General features: G+C 33.2%; 2 long non-coding RNA genes across 3 annotated transcripts; one reads left to right on the plus strand and one right to left on the minus strand.

Moving 5' to 3' along the window:
• Positions 1-13,446: 13,446 nt before the first annotated feature.
• On the minus strand, positions 13,447-14,469 carry LOC140177925 (uncharacterized). Its single transcript, XR_011869586.1, has 2 exons — positions 14,278-14,469; positions 13,447-13,828 (listed from the first exon to the last, which is right to left on the minus strand). It is a non-coding gene; the product is annotated as an uncharacterized lncRNA (long non-coding RNA).
• Positions 13,704-21,780, plus strand: LOC112719875 (uncharacterized). Of its 2 annotated transcripts, XR_011869583.1 has the most exons (4): positions 13,704-13,830; positions 13,928-14,062; positions 14,235-14,435; positions 21,525-21,780. It is a non-coding gene; the product is annotated as an uncharacterized lncRNA (long non-coding RNA). The 2 variants fall into 2 exon arrangements; XR_003161922.3 differs by lacking the exon at positions 21,525-21,780 and having other exon boundaries at positions 14,235-14,583.
• The last annotated feature ends 298 nt before the right edge of the window (positions 21,781-22,078 follow it).

Genomic DNA, 22,078 nt, shown 5'->3' on the forward strand with positions numbered 1-22,078 from the left:
GCCTAATGGTGTGGTTACATCTTATAACCACTTATTTTCCTTCTTGTGTGCATTATTCTCTTTCTATGATTGTAATCTTTGCTTTGTTTGATTCTTTATGTCCATTATTTTGTGTATTCATGCATTTATATGATTGAGGCCATCATTTCATTTAGCTCACTTACCCAAAAAGCCTTACCTTTTATCTTCCATTGTTAGCCAAATTTGAGCCTACGATTAACCCACTTTGTTCTTAATTTTAGCACATTACAAGCCTAAAGCGAAAAACAATAAATGTCCTTAATTTGGATCTTTGATTAGCTTAGGCTAGAGTGTGTGAGTATCATTCAAGTGTGGGAATCTTGGGACATTGGGTGAATAAAAGGGTAATTTTGTATTGTTATTGAAAAATATTGGGAATTGGGAACATACTCATGTATTGATCAAATGTAAAACCTTATGCATTGAGATTCTTGTATATAGAAAGAAAAAAAATGAGAAAAACAAAAGAAAAAGGAAAAAATAATATGGAAAAGAAAAAAAATATATATATATAGAAAAAGAAAGAAAAAGAAGAAAAAAAAGAAAGGAATAAAAAGGGGACAAAATGCCCCAAATCAAAGTATGGTCCAATAAAATCAATGCATAGGTGTTGTGAAATGAAAAGGGATACATGAGTATGTGAAAAAGTGAGAAATGGGTAGTTAGGATAGCTTTGAATTTGTATAGGATGTCATAGGCTAGGTGGGAAGTTTAAGCTTATCAAAGATTCAAATTCCAAGCTCACTTAACCATATATGCATCCTACCTTGACCCTAACCCCATTACAACCAAAGAAAAGACCTCATGATACTTGTATGCATGCATGAAATATATGTTGATTGTTAGAAGAAAAACAAATCTTAGAAAGCATGATTAGGAGAGAATTGAGAGAATCGACCCTAAACACTTGAGCGAATAGAGTGCAACACTACCGATGAGGGTTTGATGCTCAATTACATGTTTCCACCAATGATCATCTCCTTTCATGCAAGTTTGTAAAAATATTTAATAGCTCAATTCAATTGTGGTTTGGCATGGTTGTTAATACCTTTTGCCCTTGTGCTTATATATGCTTCTTGGGAATTAATTTATTTTGACCAAGCAATTGCATTCATGTAGATAGTTGCATATAGGTAGATTGCATTTAGTTAGTTTTCATTGAATAAATGTTGATCCCTTTGCTTTCTCTTGGTTTAAGCATGAGGACATGCTTGGTTTAAGTGTGGGGAGGTTGACAAACCCCATTTGTAGGGTTTATCTTGTATTGATTTTAGGGGATTTTATCACCTTTCACCCACATTTATTCAATGAAATAGCATGGTTTTGTTATTCTCCTTTAATTGTGCTTAAGAGTGAAAACATGCTTTTTAGGACTTAAAATAAATAAATTTAATTCACCTTGATTCCATTAGATGCCTTGATATGTTTGTTAAGTGATTTAAGGTTTAGGAGGCAAAGATTGGATCAAGGGAATGAAGAAAGAAGCATGAAAAGTTGGAGAACTCATGAAGAAATGAAAGAATCGGAAAGCTGTCAAGCTGACCTCTTCACACTTAAACGACCATAACTTGAGCTACAGAGGTCCAAATGATGCGGTTCCAGTTGGGTTAGAAAGCTAACATCCGGGGCTTCGAAACGATATAAGATTTGCCATAGTTGCTACAAGTATGGTGGCGCGCACGCGCAAAGTACGCGCACGCGCCGTTGCTGCCACCTAGTCCACTTGAAGCAAAATGTGGCCAGCGATTTTAGAAGCCTTGTGGGCCCAATCCAACTCATTTCTAATGCTATTTAAGCCAATGATTAAAGAGGAATCAACTGAACTTTTAACCATTAGTTTAGTTTAGTAGTTAGAAGTAGTTTCTAGAGAGAGAAGCTCTCACTTCTCTCTAGAATTAGGATTGGGATTAGGTTTAGTTCTTAGATCTAGATTTAGATTCATCTTCTTCTACTTCTATCTTCTCAATTCCTTGTAGTTACATTCATCCTTCTCCTACTCTTGTGGTGTAATCTCTTTTATGTTGTTCTTATATTTTGTTGTAGATCTAGTATTGTTCCTTCTACATTCTTCCAATTCAATAAGAGGTAATTCATAATAATTGTTCTTCTTTGCTTTTCTATTGTTGATCTCTTGCCTTTGTAGTTAGATCTCTCTTTAATTCTTGCATTTAATAATGTTTACTTCTATTGCACTTTATGTGTTTGTTGAAATGCCTCTTCTAGATATAGTGTAGATTTTGTTCCTCTTGGCCTAGGTAGAGTAATTAGTGACACTTGAGTTATCTAATTCCTTTGTTGATTGATAATTGGAGAGATTGCTAATTGGTTTGGAGTGCACTAAAGCTAGTCTTTCCTTGGGAGTTGGCTAGGGCTTGTGGCTCAAGTCAATTCATCCACTTGACTTTCCTTTCTTTAGTAAGGGTTAACTAAGTGGTAGCAATGAACAATACTCATCACAATTGAGAAGGATAACTAGGATAGAACTTCTAATTCTCATATCTTGCCAAGAGCTTTATAGTTGTTAGTTTAATTTCATTGCCATTTACTTTCATGTCTCTTATCCAAAACCCCAAAACACATCACAACCAATAACAAGACACTTCATTACAATTCCTAGGGAGAACGACCCGAGGTTTCAATACTTCGGTTATTAATTTTAGGGGTTTGTTACTTGTGACAAACAATCTTTTGTATGAAAGGATTAGTGATTGGTTTAGAAACTATACTTTACAACGAGATTTCATTAGTGAAATTCTAAACCGTCAAAAATCCAATCGTCAATAATATAAAATAACAAGCTCCTAACCTAGCCTGCAAAGCTAAGGCTGGCCGGAGAACATATACGTACATATATATACATAATAATAACCCAAAAGAACATGTTCAAAACTCTAGTTCTCCAAAAAATCTCTAAGAGGTACATAAACAAAGTATTCTTACATACAAGAGGAGAAACTATACATATATATACATCAAAGTAACAAAAGGGGATCCCAAAGTAAACTACTTCGCCGCAGAAACTTCAGACGCTTACCGAGATGTCGCTCGACCTGCATCTGAAAACAACAACACAGTATGGGATGAGAATCGGAGGTTCATAGCATGGTAAAGGTGCCACGCACATAATATATAAGGTCCTGGGAATGCCAGAGGCAATCCTAGAATGCCGACTCTCAAATTATAAAGCTTAAATTACAAAACAAAAATCATAAAAATGGTGGTCTTCTAGCGAATTCTAAACCTAGCTTAAACTTTAACCTTAACTCTAACATGTCCATCTTTCCTCCGTACCTACATCTCCGATGATTTACATAAACAAAACAAACAGACAAGGCAAGCACAGGTAGAAAACAAGTAGTTCAAGTAACAACTACAACAATTAGCAGAATATAATCAATTAGGCATTCCCAATTAAGGCATAGCAAACAAAGCACACATATGCATATAATGAATGTCTATCCTATTGGCCGTGAGCTCACGTGTTGGTTATTTTGTCAGAACCCGACACATCTGGTAGCTAACCCAGACATTGGTCTCTAGGTTGTGCATCTCTAGGAGGATCATAAACGAAGGAGAGTGCCTTTTCACCATCTCCTGGAGGTTTCACGAAGGAGAGTGCCTTTCCACATCGAAGGAGTGTACCTTTCCACCTTGCAACTAGAGAAGAATGTGGGGGAAACAATACAAAGGAGAATGCCTTTCCACCTTCCCCACATCTGCATCACGACAAGAGTGGGAACTTTCGTCCTCAACTTGCCATATCGACCATTTCGGCCACACAGTCATTCCCAAATCTCATCATTTATCGTCATCAATTTCTTACATTCGTTCTTTATAGCCATAGCAATATGTATTCATTTAGCTTTCACATCATTCTCTTATAATGCATCACGTTTACCCTTTCCGGCTCCCGACCAAACCAATTCTAATATTAAATCAATCACATAACACGAAGATTAATCTTTGACTTTCGGACCCATGATTATCACTAAGACATTCTCGACACTCTATTTTATTTTCTATTTTTATTATAATAAATGAACTTGAAATTGAGCAAACTTTATATCCAGACGTTCAGCTTGGAATAAGCTTTCTAAAAAACCAAAAATCACAATTTTCTGATTTAACTAGCCTCAGAAACATAGGAGAAACTCTAACTACTCTGTAGTGCTTAGAAACCAGAAAACAACAATATCATATGATATCTAAAATTCCATATAAAATTCAAAATTAATCTAATAGCCTTAAAAATTAATATGGTTCAACTTAACATATCCAGGTCTCTTTTTCAATTGGTTTCAGGTCAAAATCATTTTTAATGAAGGAGTTATGTAACTTAGAAATTGAGTAACTTTTTGCAGAATTCTGTTTTAAAAGCCAATGAACATGTTCTCTTCCAAGTCCCATAACTCACTCATTAAAACATGGACAGTCCTAAAATTTAAATCACATCTGATAAACATAATTAAGTTTCACCTCCAATTGGTTGAAATTGAATATCCATCCATAATCAGAAGTTATAAACTCTCAAAGTTGCTGATCTACAAAAACAGAATCTGGCTTTTATTCCATAACGCATCGTATTTCAAAAATTCATATTTTTAAAACCACAAGTCCAACCATTTTGAAATTTTACGACGTTAAAATAATAGGACTAAAGCTTTATTTAAAATTAATTCTATTTCAAAATTCAATTTGAAACAGTCGCAGAAGAGCCAACAAATTACTGCTGTTCTAAACATGCTGCAGTAAAATCAGATTCCACGACTACAATTTGAAAATTCACCATAAATCATATATTTACCAAAAAGATCCCAAATTCTCTAGTTCAATTCCAAATATTCCGAAGTTTAACCAGGACTTGGTTCCATGCAATTTCGATCATCACAGAATTAGTTACAACATATGCAATACCACCACAACACAACTCTACATCCTTCCATCATCCATCATACCTCAATTCTAAATAATTCTCATGTATAATTCCACAACTATATCATGAAGACCTTCAACAATTCATCATCTATACACATTCATTAATATTATTTTATCAACCATCATTAAATGATCATTTAACATTCAAATTTCTATTCTCAATATTAAATAACAAATCCATACTCAACTTGGTTCATAGTTATCAACAAGGCACTAAGCAATTTACACCCTCATACATTCATTCTTATCCTATGGTCATCTAGCCTAAGTTTTCGCAGACATTATATATTAAATACGCAAAACCTAAAGCATACTTTGGCCGATTTTTGCGTGTTGTCCAAGGCGAAACACCAACCAACACAGCCCTTCAAGCCCCCAAAATCATCAAAGCTCAAATATCCAACCTCCACAAAGTTTCAATGCTCACAATTCAAGCTCCAACATATACACTTATACATCAAATTTTACATATATCACCATAACATACTAGAACCAAAATTGGCTAGGGTTGATGAACCTTACCTTGTATGTGCCTCAATCAAACCAAAGCCCACAAATTCCTCAAGTCAATTTGATCCTATAACATCAATTTAACCAAAATCTTACCACACTAAAAATCTTAACATTTCAGATGTGAAGAAGAGAGAATAGGAGCTGAGTTTATGATTTTCTTACCTTGAAAGGTATCGAACTTTGTAGAGCTCGTCACTGCAGACATGTGACCGCAAACGGTGCGGCGATCGAAGCTCCGGATCAAAAGTTATTGGAATTTAATCAAAGCCAAGGGTTTGTGAACTTAATACATGTTCTTCCCCCTTTGCTGAAATGTTTCCGCATGAATGAAGTTGAAGGGTGAAGAGGTTGTCTTCCTTTTAGGCTTAATGGGTTGAATTGGGCCTTGGGTCCATTTTGGGCCCGGTTCAATCGGTTTGTCCCGTTCGATTCAATCTTGAATCAAATTCTTTGAAATTGGTGTCAAAATTATCGTTTTGAAGAGTTCTATCCTATTTTAATATTAGATTTATATTTTTATTTTTTCTAATTAAACATTAATTTTTTAGTTAAGTATTTGCTAATTTTGCAGGATTTACACAATTACTTTTTTTATTATTTTTCTATACTAATTTTTTATTTTTAATCTAATAATTTTGTCTTAAGTTCTGATAATATTTGATATCTTGAATGTATTTTGTTGGTTGGATTTTAATATTTTGAGTTTGTGATACTTAAAAAATTTATGTGCTGATGATCATAAAATTTTAATGTTTTATGCTAAAATTTTTATGCTATGAACCAAAATTCTTATATTCAATAGTTTTGTTATTAACATATGTAGAAGAAGAAGAAGATGATGATGATAATGGTGGTGGTAGTGATCGAAGACGAGGAGGACAAAAAAAGAGAAAAAAGAAGAAGAAGAAATAAAAAAAAAAGAGAAAGGGGAGAAAAAAGAGGAGATGACGATAATGATGATAAAAGAGGACAATAAAAAAAATCAAATAAAAAAAAAACAAAAAGTATGTGTATATATTTACATGACTTGATTAAGAGTATGCTTGACTATTTATCATTTCTAATATTCTGTTATATATGTTAAAATATAAAATATAAATTAAAATTAAGTTAAGCTATATATATATATATATATATATATATATATATATATATATATATATATATATATATATATATATAATACTTGGTGAGTGTTTTTTGTGCTAATACTTGGTGAGTGTTTTTTTGTGCGTATAGCATTTTTTATTTTTTGCATTAGAAAAACTTTAATTTAAAACTATTGTTTCAGAATTAGAAGTTTTCAAATGGAAAATAATTATTTGCTCCTTACCTTCTTATTTTTAATACTTTAAAAAAGTTTTTGCATTATAAAATTTAAGTTTAATTATCATATAAGTTTTTATAATCTCAACAAACTTATAAAAACAATATTATATACATACAAAAAATAATTGCCAAATCAATTAACATATATTTTTATATAAATATATGTATTATTTTACACAATTTTTAATATATATTTTATATTTTAAATTTTCAAGTAGCATGTATTTTATATGAATGATTATTTTTGTATATATATTTTTTATTAGGTTCTTAAAATTAAAATTTTATAAATAAATTCTTTCAATAGATAAATATCTTAATTAAATTATTATTAATTATTCTCTTTCAAAAAAGGTATAACAATTATAAATCATTTTCTAATTAAATATTCCATAATTTATTAAACACAAAATCAAATATTTAAAAATATTTCATAATTCTTTTTAACAAAAAAATAGTTAATGGTTAACAATAAATTAATTGGATTTTTTATTTGATATAAGAATTTAATTAAAAATTTGTAAAACTAAAAAATAGAGCTTATTTAAATCTAAAATTTAGCAAAAATACTATTTGCATAAAAAAGTTATGCACTAAATCAGTCCCATATATTTGTGTATTTATATGTTGTGTTGTTTTTTTTTAATCAAAGATACCACTATAAGAAAATGAAACATTTGTAACAAAAGTTTTGTAACAAATTTAAAATTGTTACAAAAAATTATTTTTTTGTAACAAAAATTAGTAATTGTTACATAATAATAATATTTTGTAACAACAATACAATTTGTTACAAAACATTTTGATATTTTGGAACGACTTGATTTTTTTATTACAAATTATATTGGCTTTCGTAACGAACCAGTGATTTGTTGCAAAATTTTAAAATATTTTATAACAAAAGATAAAGTTGTTGCAAAAATTTAAAATATTTTGTAACAAAATATCCATTTATTTCAAAAGCTCCAATTATTTTGTAACAAATAATTAATTTGTCACAAAATTCAATATTATTTGTAACAAATTATTTGTTTGTCACAAAATACAAAAATTTTTGTAACTAAAAAAATTATTTTAAAATGTTAAAATCTTTAAGATAATTTTATTTTATTTTAAAAATTTTATTTTTAAAATATTATTTGTGTTAATTATTTATTTTTTATTAAAAAATTAAAGATTAAATTATTTATTTTTAAAAATGGTATATATTATTTTATATTTTTTATAAAATTCATATATAATTTTACTAATAATTAAGTCTTAAATGTTGATTAAAAATTAATTTTTTAAATTAAAAAAATTAATTGTTAAACATAAACAAAAATAGTTAAAATTTAAAAATAAAAACAAATATAAAAAGTAAAAATCATAATTCTAATCCTTACCTTTATTTTTTATTATGCTGTTTGTCGTTCTCGTCCATTTAAATAAAATTTTGAAAAACTTCCTTAAGAATAAAATATAGAGCTCTAATTTTTTTCTCTCTCTACTAGTCCTAAATCTACCATAACCCAACACTCATCGTTAAGCCGGTAAAACTTTCGATTGTTAGAAAATATATAATAAATTATTTATATTGTGATGTATTATAGTTATTCATGATTTTATTTTTAAAAAATTATTTACCAAAAAGTAATTAAAACTAAGTTATGAGATTTTGAGTTTAAAATTAATTATAACTCATATAAATTTCATAAATATTTAGATATTTTTTATTTAGAATTTAAAACTTTAGTAATTTAATTACTCCTAATTTTATTAAAAATACCTACTCTATACTCTAATTTTATTAAAATTCTCAAATAAAAATCTAATTTACACACTCTCCAAAATAATTTAAACTAAAAATAATTTAAATTAGAAAAATAATTGTTTGAGCCCATTGATAAATTGGTAAATAAAATTATATGTGTTTCGAAATTAACTTTTACCGTATTATATTTGAATTCTAAATTGTTATTCTATCATAAATATTTTGTAAAATTATTATATTACTCGTATATATTTTACCTTAACTCTAGAAGTACCAAATAAAACCCTAATTTCACTACATTCCTAAATTTATACCCAAAATCCCTAAACCTACGTTCAGAAAGGGAAAGAAAGGAAACAGGGGAAGCTCGAAGGAGAAGGGGGAAAACGGAGAACCAGATAAAGAAAGAAAGGGAAAGAGCACGAGGGAGAAAGGAGGGCCGCCTCCATCGCGGCCAAGCTGTCGCGGTTGAGGTCGCCGTCATGTCTGTCGAGTTCCTACGAGAAGAGGAGAACGACGCGCGAGAGAGAAAGTGAGAGGAGACGCGACGAGAAGAAGAGGAGAAGGCCGTTTCGGTTACCACTGAAGCCTCCGTCGCCGCTGCTGCCACCGTAGACGTCACCTCAGCTGCGAAGAAGAGGAGGAGGGGCGCTGTTTGTACCGTCGTCACTATTCCACCTAGTCCCTGTCGAGAAGCAGAACAAAATAGAGAGAGACGCGAAAGAGGATGATGGAGGCCACCACCGCTGCTATTGTCGTCGCTGGGCTAGTCGAAAGCCGCCGTGACCATCACTGAACTCTACGCTGCTGTTAGAGTCACTGATGGAGGTATCCTTGCTGCCTCTATTTTGGTTTAGGTCCTTCACTTCCTTAAACTTGTTCTAATTCCACTTTTACTCTACTATTATCCTATTTTCTGCTACAATTAGGTTGAATATTGATGCTAGTGTTACCGTGGGACTGTTGAAGTTGCTGCTAGTTCTAATTCGGTTACCTTGGTATTCATCTTATCTTTTCCTTAGGTTTGGACTGTCACTGCTATGGTTATCATGTTCTGGTTTTAATTCAATTTTAGTCCTTGCTTTGAATTTCAGCAGATTGTTGATATTACCAAAACTCTGCCATTGTTCATGGATCTTCAAACTTTAGGTGACAGGACATAAAGAACCATGCTCTGCAAAGTATCTTGTTTTCAATGTTGCAGGCCTCATTTAATTTGAGTTGAATCATTTGGTTATGTTGGCTGTGTGATTTCCTTAAATGTTTGTATTGACTGAACAATTTGAAACTACAGGTACTAGAGAAAGTAAAGCTCAAATTTTCTAGCCAAATTTTTTTAGGATTGCATTAATTGACATCATCTTGTTATTGATCTTGTCCTAGATATTAATTGCTAATTTCATTTTATAACTATATTTTGATCTTATAGGTACTTTACATCAACAAAGTGTTGGTGCTGAAGGTTTGAAAAATGTTTTAAAGCTTAGGAGGAATGGCTCTGCTGCATCTAATATAAGTAGTGTTGCTTCTTATTGTGTTGCAATATTATGCTTACTATTTCAGATTTTGTTTGTAGCTTCTTTAAAGCGAATGAGTAGCTTATGTTTCGATGAAAAACTATTTGTTCAGTCACTTTACAAGGTAATTTAATTTTCTTAAACTTCTATTATCTCATATTTAATAACAACCTACTCTGTTCTATAGATTTTGGAAAAAGAAGTTCTAAGAAGATTTTCTTTGTGCAGGTCTTGGTGTCTATCTCAGAAACTGCTCCCATCATTTTATACATTAGAGATGTTGAGAGGCTTGTTCTACAATCACCAAGGTTATACAACTTGATACATAATGCTTCACTGCTTTTAAAAATTGGTAGGTATTTATCCTTTTTCGTGCTCTTATTGACAAAGAATCTAAGTTATAATTAGTGTTATATTTTGTTTTTAATTTTTGTTTTGGTTTTTTATATCTTTTTTTACACTACTAGAAAACTAGTTATTACAGACGAAAAAGAGAATTCGTCAATAATTTTGTCGGAAAAATTAATTTTTTTCATGAAAAATAGTTACAGACAGAAAATTCGTCTGTAAATAAATGAACAAAAATGCTGTGTTTTATTAAATTATTATAGACAGAAAATTCGTCTGTAATTTAAAATTTTTCGTCGAAAAATTTTAATTTAAATCTAACTTCATCCCCACCCTATCGAGCTCCTTTCACACACATAAAATCACAGATCAAATGAGTTGTTCCTCTCTCCTTCAACGAGCTTCTCCGTCGCACGAGCTTCTTCTCCTCCTTTCCCCACTCACAGCGCCACCGCCGCCACCCTAACCACCGCAGCTACCTTCTCCTTCTTCTCCTCTCTTTTAAACACTGAACCAGTAGAACACAGCCCCTGGCTTTCTCGTTTTTTCTTGTTCGCAGAACAAATCAAGCTCAACCTCCTGTTCTCTTCGTATCAGGTGATGAGCTCCAGCACGCCGGCGCCACTTGTAGTAGCATCTGTCCCCACCACCGCCGTGCCTCTCTCTCTCCTTTTATGCCCACTCAGTTCTGGCTCACATATCTTCTCAGCGGCGCAGCCATCATCTCCTCCAGTCAATGCTTCCAGGTTTTGGTTTCAAAATTTTTTTTTAATTTTTGTTAAATTCAATTAATTTTGTTTAGTTAGTTTGATTTTAGTAATTAGTTTAGTTAGATTTATTTTCTTATTAGTGGATTTTTAGGTTTTGATTAGATTAGGTTTAGTTAGATTTGTTTTTTTTTATGTTAGTAATTAGTTTGATTTAAAATTTGTTGTTGAAACTTTTTTCCTCATGGTTTTTCAATTTTTAGTGTTTCCTTTCACTGCACTATCTTTTTTCTTTTGCTGCTGCTTCTTGCTGCAATGTGATAGTGATCCTTCTAAGAGAATACGATTATGGATTATGCTTTACAAGGGTTGAACTTAGTGATCTGCTTAGAGCTCTGTTAGCTGTAATTCTTCTATTCTATATGTCTTACTAATGAATCACCCATAATTTTTCTATTGGTGATAAAGCCATAAGAAGAAAGGCAAATTTTGTTACTGATGATAAAGCTAACCAAGACAAACTTGTCTCTACTTAAATCCTCCTGCATATATACGATAGAATAATATTTGGTTTGGATAGTAACCAAATTTCAAATAAGTCCATATAGTTAAAAAATTTGTAATCGTGTGGTTTTTATTGTTGTGTGTGGAGGAAGGCATTATTATTGAAATAAGAATACAGCATGGAACAAAGCAGATTGGTTTCATGGCTGTTATGTTCACTTCTTCTGTTGATGAAGGAGATTTTTGCTGCTGTTCTTTCTCCTTCTGGCATAAACTATGAAGGTTAGCCTTTTCTTTAATTTTCTTCCCCGCTTCCCTTTTTCATTTTGATCTTTGGTCAAGTTAATTATGCTGAAAAATACTAGGAATGATAGCTGAAAGATTGATGATGATGCTATTCTGTGACTTGTTATTTACTTTTCTTTTTTGCCTTGAGAATCTTAACTCTTAAGTACTTCTTAATTACCCGTTACATAGTGGCATATTCTCAAGTGAATCAATTGATGGGAGGTTTTAGTTCTTACCCTTCTTTCTGTTTCTTCACTAAACAGTTCTAGCTTTGATGGCGATAAAGAATGAATTGAATGATCCTCACAGTGTCTTGGAGAATTGGGATAGTAATTCTGTTGATCCTTGCAGCTGAAGGATGATTACTTGTAACCTTGATGGCTCTGTTTCAGTATTGTAAGTTTAGATTTTGAAGTGTTTTATGAAAGTAGCAAACAAGTTTCAAGATATTTATATAAGAAAATAAACCAAACAAATTTGAGTAGTTTGAATTATTTTTTCTTTCTTCTAAAGATCTTTTCTTTTCATATCAGGGGAATGCCTAGTCAGAACTTGTCTGATACTCTATCTCCTTGAGTTGAAAACCTTACTAACTTACAATCTATGTAAATTGTCCGGATTTTCATTTAAGTCTCTTGTATAGTTCTTGCTTTGGATGTTGGTTCAATTCTGAATCAGTTGCCTTTGCTCTTATTGATTGAATGAATATTTATTTTCAAATTCTTTGGTACATGATATATTATAAACTTATATTCACTCAAAGTAGATACAGTTACAGTGATGCTTAATTGGTACAAGTTGCTTTAGAACAATATAATTTCTGGTCAGATTCCTACAGCAATTGGAAGCCTAGAAAAGCTTCAAACACTTGATCTCTCCAATAACGATTTTAGTGGCGATATATGAAAATTAAGAGAATAAATAAGAGTAGTCTTAGGACTGATATATGGACTTAGGAAATGAAAACACCTAAAAGTGATGTTATACTAACTACTATAGTTTTTCTGGCAGGGCTATAACAAAAATAACATTTTCTCAAAACTGATAATGTCAAGAACTCAAGATTGATAGGCAGAAGCCATAGGCATTTATCCAAAAACTTTGCTTTCTAAGTCAAAGATATAGACATTCTACAACCAAACAACTGAATTTACAAAATTTATTGGCCCTTGTTCTTTTTAAGGTTTGTTGATATTAGCTTTTATCTGTAGGTTGTCAATTAAATGTTATAGTATTTGCAATATTTTCCTACTGCAGATCATCTTGGCTAGAGAGTATCTAAAGGATGTTTCCATTAGTAGAGAACAATTGAAGTACCTGGTTTTCGAAGCTTTACGAGGTGGTTGTCAGGTTAATTCTCTATAACTTGTTAAATTTCAGCACAAATTTTTTTATATATTTGATGTATCGCAGGAGATATCCAGAAGTTATTTGAACTAATTGTGATTACTTTGATCCTATATTGATTTCATTTCAGAACATTTTGTCCCTTGAGGGTGGTAACTGATTCTTCTGTCTTGTGAAATACATTAGCATGGAAGTCTCATTCTTTTGTTATTTGCAGATAAATACATCCTTCAAATTTTTTGCTACAGTTTTTAAAGATACATAAGTAGTTGAACTTTTGCTTCAATAAGAGATAAAATTTTAAAAAGAATGTTGAATCATTCTGACATCTTGTTTGGTCATCTACAAATATACTTAATTCAATAGAGAGAGAGAAAAAAATGCTCTGTGATCACAGTAGTTATACCAAGCCATTTTTTGCAAGCCCTAGTCATATGGATTGAACATTTCAAATAGTTATTATGAACAACGGGGGCACCGAGCTAAGCTATATGATGTTCGTGTTGCAAAGTGCTTAGCTGCTCTGGAGGGACGTGATAAGGTTTATGTGGATGACCTGAAAAAAGCTGTAAGCTTTCTTTAAGTGCAAGTTTCGCACATCAATATTACTTTCTAAAATAAACAGTCTTTTTGATAAATTATTTAACATTTCTTTTTTGATACAGGTAGAACTGGTTATTCTTCTCCGGTCAATTGTTAGTGAAAACCCACTAGAGTAGCAAAATCAGCAGCCTCCCCCTCCACCTCCACCTCCCCAAAACCAAGAAGGCGATGAACAGAATGAAGAGGAAGAACAAGAGGTTGAGTAAAGCATCTTTCAAGTCAACAAAACTTTGATTACAATATGTTTTTGAAAGCAATAAATGTTGGCCAGAAAATATATTAGCCATTCCTGTCCAGTGGGTTTCCTAATTCTTTTAGTATCCACCTTGTTGTTCTTATACAATTTTAAATATTTTTCATTTTGCACAGGATGAAAATGATAAAGAGAATGAGCAGCAGCAAGAGCAATTACCTGAAGAGTTTATCTTTGATGCTGAAGATGGCTTGGTAGATGAGAAACTTCTCTTCTTTGCCTAACAAGCTCAGAGACGCCGTGGGAGGGCTGGAAGGGCAAAGAATGTCATATTTTCAGAGGATAGAGGCCAATACATCAAGCCAATGCTTCCAAAGGTCAGCTACTCCAAAAGTCATTCATTTTTCCTACAATTAAAAAAGATAATCAAATATCTATCTGATTTGTAGGTGTTTCTAAATTTTTCTTGGAACATTGATGAATGCTTTTAGGTTATATAATTTAATGATTTGATTAGTTTGTAAACTGTATTGGGTTGCATTTGTATCATTTTATTCTAGTTTGACTATATTTTTGCGAAAAAGTAATTGAATCAATATTACTTCTTTTCAATACAACCTTATATTTTATATGCTTTTAAAAACTACAAACACAAATACATGATCTTTTTAGTTTATCAAATATAAAATAAGGAGCACAATGTCACGGCCTTGGACATACTCCAACGCTATCGTGCCGGCACTCGGACTTACTCAACCTCTTGAGCTAAGACTAAGTCAGCCTAATCCTCAATACTTAACAAGAAAGCTAAGAATACAAGAGAACACAAGAGAAAGGAAGCTTTGGTGGAAGAACACTTTATTGCTCAAGTGTTTGTTATAAATAATTCACACAAACCCACAAACTCTAACTCTCACCCCTATTTATAGCCATCCACCTCCTCAATAGATGGTTAGGATTAAATATAATCAATAGTCCAGATTAATCATCCAGAACCTTCTTTACAAATATCTATCCTACCACAACTTTCTAAATGTTTCTAGATTATTCCATATTACTCTTTATACTTCTATATACATCTACCCTCTTCTAGAATACTATATGACCTTCTAGAGTCTTCTAGAACCTTCTAGGGTATTCTGGGACCTTCTAAGACATTCTAGAACATTCCGGAACCATCTAGACCATTCTCAAACACTCCAGAAAACTATACAAATACTGTTAAATTTAACCTTCTAAAATTTACCGTGACATTCTCCCCCACCTAATGCTCAGACGTCCTCGTCGCATTTTGTTCATTGTAGTGCTCTAGGTGTTCTTGGAATTGCCACAAATCTTCACGAGCTTCCCAGCTAGCTTCGGTTATCGGGAGTCCTTTCCACTTGATCAAGTATTGGATACTTGGTGGTACTCCTCTTCGTCGCATGATACGATTAGCTAATATCTCTTCGATCTCTTTATCAAAGGATCTAATCACCACGGGCGGAGCACGACTCGAGTCACCCCTACTCGATTCGTCTTGGTCTCCATGATATGGTTTAAGCATACTCACATGGAAGACCGGGTGGATCTTCATAGAGGGAGGGAGTTGTACTTTGTAAGCAACCTCCCTAACACATCCAATGATCTCAAATGGCCATTCATATTTGCGGATTAAACCCTTATGAACTTTGCAAAAGGCTTTGAATTATTGTGGAAGAAGTTTGATCATTACCTTGTCTCCCACTTGATAGCTTGCATGCCTCCTCTTCTTATCTGCCCATTTCTTCATCCTCTTGGTAGCTTTGTCGAGGTAAGAACGAGTGACATCTGCTTGTTCTTCCCATGACTTAATCATATGATAAGCTCCAGGGCTCTTCCTTGAGTAAGAGGAAGAAAGAGAGTGAGGTGTAAGCGACTGTTGTCCAGTCAAAATCTCGAATAGGCTCTTCCCTGTAGACTCACTCCTTTGCAGATTGTATGAGAACTGAGCAATGTCTAGGAGTTTTGTCCAATCCTTCTGATTAGCGCTTACAAAATGCCTCAAGTAACACTCAAGTAAGGCATTCACTCTCTTAGTCTGCCCATCGGTTTGAGGATGGAAGCTTGTTGAGAAACAAAGCTCTGACCTAAGGAGTTTGAACAGCTTTGTCCATAGTCGTCCTGTGAAGCATGGATCTTGATCACTAATGATTCTCTTAGGCAATCCCCAGTACTTCACCACATTCTTGAAGAATAGTCGTGCTGCTTCCTCTGCATGCAGTCAGTAGGGCAGGTATAAAGGTAGAATACTTCGAAAATCGATCCACTACCACAATAATAGATCCAAACCCCTCAGACTTCGGTAAGGCATAGATGAAATCTAGAGAGACACTTTTCCATGGTCGCTCTGATGGAGGCAGAGGTTCCAACAATCCACTTGGTGTCTTGTTTTTCAATCTTTTCTTGTTGGCACACAAAACAAGTCTTTACATAGCTCTCCACTTCATCTTTCATTTGAGGCTAATAATAAGAAGACTCAATGAGTGCCAAGGTCCTTCGCTCACATTAGTGACAAGCCCACTTGGTTTCGTGGCATTCTCTCACTAATTTTCTTCTTAGATTTTCCCATTTAGGGACCTATAGTCTTCTCCCTTTAGTGTAGAGAAGGTTGTTTTCTAACCAAAATCTTTTGGTCTTACCTTCTCTAGCCAACTCCACCAACTTCTTGGATAATGGATCGGGGATGCAACCCTTCCTTGATGGTATACACAATATCTCCTTCAACCATAGAAATGGCCGCCAACTCAGCCTTGCGACTCAGCGTATCTGCTGCCACATTAGTCTTGCCTGACTTGTATTCAAATTCGAAATCAAACTCAGCCAAGAAATCTTACCACCTAGCTTGTTTAGGGCTTAACTTCTTCTGAGTTTGGAAGTAGCTTGTAGCTACATTGTCTGTCTTGACGATGAAGTGTGAACCAAGCAAGTAGTGATGCCAAGTTCTCAGACAATGCACCACTGCAGTCATCTCCTTCTCTTGGACGGTGTATCACCTCTCTGTATCATTCAACTTGCGACTCTCAAAGGCAATAAGATGTCCTTCTTGTATCAGAACCCCTCCAATAGTATATTCAAAAGCATTAGTGTAGACTTCAAACACTTTCGAGTAGTCGGGCAGTGCTAGTACTGATCCTTCTATAACAGCAGCCTTTAACTCATCAAAGGCCTTTTGACACTCTTTTGACCATTCCCAAGAGTGATTCTTCTTGAGAAGATCAGTTAATGGTGCAGCCTTGGTGGAGTATCCCTTGATAAACCTTCGATAGTAATTAGCCAACCCAAGAAATGACCTCAATTTAGATACATTGTTTGGCGGCTCTAATTCTTTGATAGCCTTCACCTTTTCTTGATCCATGCAGAGAGTTCCATCTTTAATGTCCCAAGAAGTGAACTTCATCCCTTGCAAAGGAAACACTTTTACTTTTTCATATATAGGTTATTCTCTCGCAAGATCTTAAACACGGTTCGTAAGTGTTCCACATGTTCCTCCAAAGTATTGCTATAGATAACAATATCATCCAAGTAGACCACTACAACCCAATTAAGGTAAGGTCGAAAGATCTTGTTCATCAAGGTACAGTAGGTCGCAGGAGGATTGGTCAAGCCAAAAGGCATCACCAACCACTCATACGATCCATACCTCGTGACACATGTGGTCTTAGGCTCATCACCATCGGCAATCCTCACTTGGTGATATCCTGACCTCAAATCCAGTTTTGAGAACCACTTGGGTCTACCAAGTTGATCAAACAAATCGGCTATCAAAGGAATATGGTATTTGTTCTTGATGGTTACCTTGTTAAGTGCTCGATAGTCAATGCATAGTCTCAACGAACCATCATGCTTTTTTTGGAACAAGGCTGGTGCGCCATAAGGTGTCTTTTATGGACGAATAAATCCAGAATCTAGCAAATTCTTGAGTTGCTTCTTCAACTCCTCAAGTTCTGGTGGTGCCATCCTATAAGGTGCTGAGGCAGATGGCTTTACTCCTGACTCCAATTCAATCTTGTGCTCCACCTTCCTCCTAGGTGATAGCTGTTTTGGAAACGCGGGAGGCATTACATCCTTATTTTCTTCAATGACTTCTTTGATTTTGGGAGAAACGTCTTCTCTTTCAGATGTTGACTCCTCCTACAATAGAGCCAAAATTATAATCTCTCCCTTTTTGAACCCTTTCTTGAGTTGCATAGCAGAGAGCATCGGTGGTCCTCCAACTTTAGAGACTGTAGGGACCATCCATGGAGAACCTTTCTCCATTATGAATACTATGTCGTAGTATGGCATAGATATTATATTTTCCTTCCTTTGCAAATCGAGTCCGATGACTATTTTAAAATCGTCCATCAGTGCTACTGAGAAATCCACAAGGCCCTTCCAAGAACCAAGAGTCATCTCAACCCCTTTTGCTACTCTCTTAAGAGGTTCACCCTTGGTATTCATGGGTTTGAACCAGCCATTCTTTTCGATGATCTTCAATATAAGCCTCTTTGCTTCATCAGGCATGATAAAGTTGTCTGTAGCACCATTGTCGATCATAGCCATGATGGGTTTTTTTTATTGACAACGGTCTTGACATACATCAAACCTTTCTTTTCTGTGTTGCTTGCTTCTTTGCCCTTCACAGCATTCATGAGTTGGATAGATCCAACACACTTATTTACTTGAGTTTGGGCCTCTCATTCTTCGGCGATAGATGCCAGAGTTCCTAACTTGGGACAATCCTTCATTTGATGTGGTCCCTTGCACACGAAGCATCCTCCTTTGAGCATGAAAGCCTTCTTCTTTTCCTCGTACTCTTTCTTTGAAGAGTATTTTTCTTCCTTCTTGGTTGAGAAACTCTTCCTCTTGTCTCCCCCACCTTTAGTAGAACTAGGTTTGGAGGAAGACTTGGGTTTAGAGTCTCCTCTATGATACTCAGTGAATGATTCGGCCACTACGATGGCCTCATCCTTAACATTCCTTCTTTGTAATTCTTGCTTTGCCCAAGGTTGGAGTCCATCAATGAAGAAGAACAATGCATCTTCTGATGCTAAGTTAGGGATTTGAAGCGTGAGAGTAGTGAACTTTTTTACATAGTCGCTAATTGTACTCTTGTGCTTCAACTCCCTCAACATCTTTCTTGTTTCATAGACCACATTCTCGGAAAAAAATTGTCTTTTCAACTCCCTTTTAAAATCTTTCCATGTGGCTATGTTGCAAGTACCTTTCTCTATATCTACGCATTTTCTCCTCTATCACAAAGTAGCATTATGAGAAAGGTAGAGAGCTGCAATACATAACTTTATTGCTTTTTCGATCACCCTTTGGCCTTCAAAGTACCTCTCTATTTGCCATAGAAAGTTCTCCACCTCTCAAGCGTCCCTCACGCCCTTGAGCTCCTTTGGATTTGGAAGATCAATCTTTGTCGTCTCCCTTATAATGGTTGGTCGAGATTTTGCCTCCTCAAACCAAACTCGAACTTTCTCAAATAACTTCAAGGAATTCTCAAACTTCTCTTTGATTTGGAGCATGCTTTCTTTGAAAGCATCTAGTTCTCCTAACACGTGAGTCTCAAAGCTTTCCTTGTTATGTTGATATGTTCTATCATTTGGAAGCGCTCATCCATAGAGGATAGAACATTCTCCAACATAGAAACTCTCTCTTCTAAGAAGTTAGAGTCCTTACCTCTAGGCTCACTTGAAGAACGGGCCTTCCTGCCTCCCCATTGAGAAGGAATAGCATCCCTTCCCCTTTGAGACTCAACATGCTTCATGGTTACACTAGAAGTCATACCCATAAACCACTTGTGCTCCCTCTCGAACCTTTCTCTGATACCAAATTGTCACGACCTTGGACACACTTCAACGCTACCGTGCCGGCACTCAGACTTACTCAACCTTTTGAGCTAAGACCAAGTCAGCCTAACCCTCAATACTTAGCAAAAAAGCTAAGAATACAAGAGAACACAAGAGAAAAGAAGCTTTGGTGGAAGAACACTTTATTGCTCAAGTGTTTGTTACAAATGATTCACACACACCCACAAACTCTAACTCTCACCCCTATTTATAGTCATCCACCTCATCAATGAATGGTTAAGATTAAATCTAATTAATTCAGATTAATCATCCAGAACCTTTTTTACAAATATCTATCCTACCACAACTTTCTAAATGTTTCTAGATTATTCCATATCACTCTTTATACTTCTATATACATCTACCCCCTTCTAGAATACTCTATGACCTTTCCGAGTCTTCTAGAATCTTATAGGGTATTCCGGGACCTTCAAGGACATTCTAGAACGTTCTGAAACCATCTAGAGCATTCTCAAACACTCCAGAAAATTGTACAAATACTGTTAAATTTAATCTTCTAAAATTTACTGTGACAACAAGTACCTTTTTAAAAAATTTTATCAAATTAAATCTTAGTCTAACAATTTAACAATATATTTTTAATCTAAAAATAATAAATCATCTTCGTCCTTTAATATTTTTCTTAATATATAAAAAAATGATCGTTATTAGTACAGATTGTGCATTGAATACATCAATCATGATAAATCAAAATACATGATTTCTACTTCTGTATGATAAAAAATGCCTTTAAATTGTTTGTTAGAAAAAAATATTGTTGATATATATGAAAACTAACTTTGTATATAATATATATTTTTTAATTTAAAAATAAATTGCGTCAAGGCTCATTTATATCTAAATTTAATTATTTCATCCATCGAAAAGGAATGAATTTGAATGTTGAAAATAGGTGAGTCAAAAGTAAATAAGAATTTAATTTTAATACCTGATTAGAATAAAGTAATTTACATGTGAATTTAATTATATAATATCATATATAAAAAATAATTACTTTTTATATTTGGTTGTGTGAATGATAATCTAAAAAAATAGATGTAATTATACAACAATATAAAATAGTTTGTACTATTAATATATTAAAATTAAACTCAATTAATAAATAAGTAAATATGTTGATTTAAATTTCCTATTTAAACTAACTAATGCACCTTCTATTCGATCTAAACTTATCACTAGACTATTAATCAGTATCAGAATAATTATATCTTGTTTCTTATATTAAACAGTGACAAGTGATTCTTGCAAAAATATTATATCATAATCTGGAAATAGTTAGTATAAATGATCATGATTATTATGATTATTTAAGTTTATTGTGTGAGATTGTGCAAATTTTTTTAATAAATTACTTTATTAAGGTTTAAACAATACTCTTCAATTGTTAGATCGATAGATAGAAGCCATCAAAAGGGTTGCTAAGTACGTTGCTCAACTGAAAAAGAGTTGGGAAAGGACATAGTAAGAATTTTAGAGTTTGTATTCATTGTTGAATAATATGAGTATAGTTTTTTGTTTTTCCTGTGCATTTTTAAAGGAAAAACAAATCTTGTTTCTTAAGCTAGTGTTTTTGGTTGGTGGTCTTTTCAGGTATGTGGCACTTATTAGAAGCTTCTCCATGAGAAAGGAGCTGTATGAACATGATGGAGTTTGTAATTTGTAGTTTATATTTTGTAGATTTATAATTTCTTATTTTTCTTGTCCTATATATCTATCTAGTTCATTAGGATTCTTCAATGTGTCTTGTTAGTTTGTACTTTAAAGTTTATATGTTGAAGATTTATAAAACAATCTTAGTTAAATGAAAGATATTTGAACTATCTATGTTATTATATATTATATAAATGTTGACTTGCTTAGTAAATTAGTTAATATATTAATTAATTAAAAAAATATAATTTAACAAATTATGTATGTAATTGGTATTAAAAAATTATTACAAAATAAATAGTGTTTTGTAACTAAAGAAAACAAATGTTACAAAATCAAGTTATATTTTGTAACAAAATTTTATTATAGGAAAAAATATATTGTCACCAAAAATATTTTGAAGATCAAAATTTGTTATCACTTTTGTAACGACTTTTGATTTTTTGTATCTGAAAATTTGTTACAAAATATTACTTTAAATTGTAACAGTTTTA

Source organism: Arachis hypogaea, chromosome 2 (genome assembly GCF_003086295.3).
Source record: "Arachis hypogaea cultivar Tifrunner chromosome 2, arahy.Tifrunner.gnm2.J5K5, whole genome shotgun sequence".
Lineage (NCBI taxonomy): Eukaryota > Viridiplantae > Streptophyta > Magnoliopsida > Fabales > Fabaceae > Arachis > Arachis hypogaea.